The following is a 218-nucleotide window of genomic DNA, read 5'->3' as shown; positions in this document are numbered from 1 at the left end:
CACCTATCGCATCCGTGAATATCGGGGAAAACACTGTTGTGTTGCTCTTTTGTATTTGGGACACCTATTGCATCCGTGAATATCGGGGAAAACACTGTTGTGTTGTCCGTCAGTATTTGGGACACCTATCGCATGCGTGATTAACTGGGGAAAACACTTTTGTGTTGTCCGTCAGTATTTGGGACACCTATCGCATCCGTGAATATCGGGAAAAACTT

Source organism: Mizuhopecten yessoensis, unplaced genomic scaffold (assembly GCF_002113885.1).
Source record: "Mizuhopecten yessoensis strain PY_sf001 unplaced genomic scaffold, ASM211388v2 scaffold2129, whole genome shotgun sequence".
NCBI classification, from domain to species: Eukaryota; Metazoa; Mollusca; class Bivalvia; order Pectinida; family Pectinidae; genus Mizuhopecten; species Mizuhopecten yessoensis.
Note: the sequence above shows the minus strand (reverse complement) of the source record.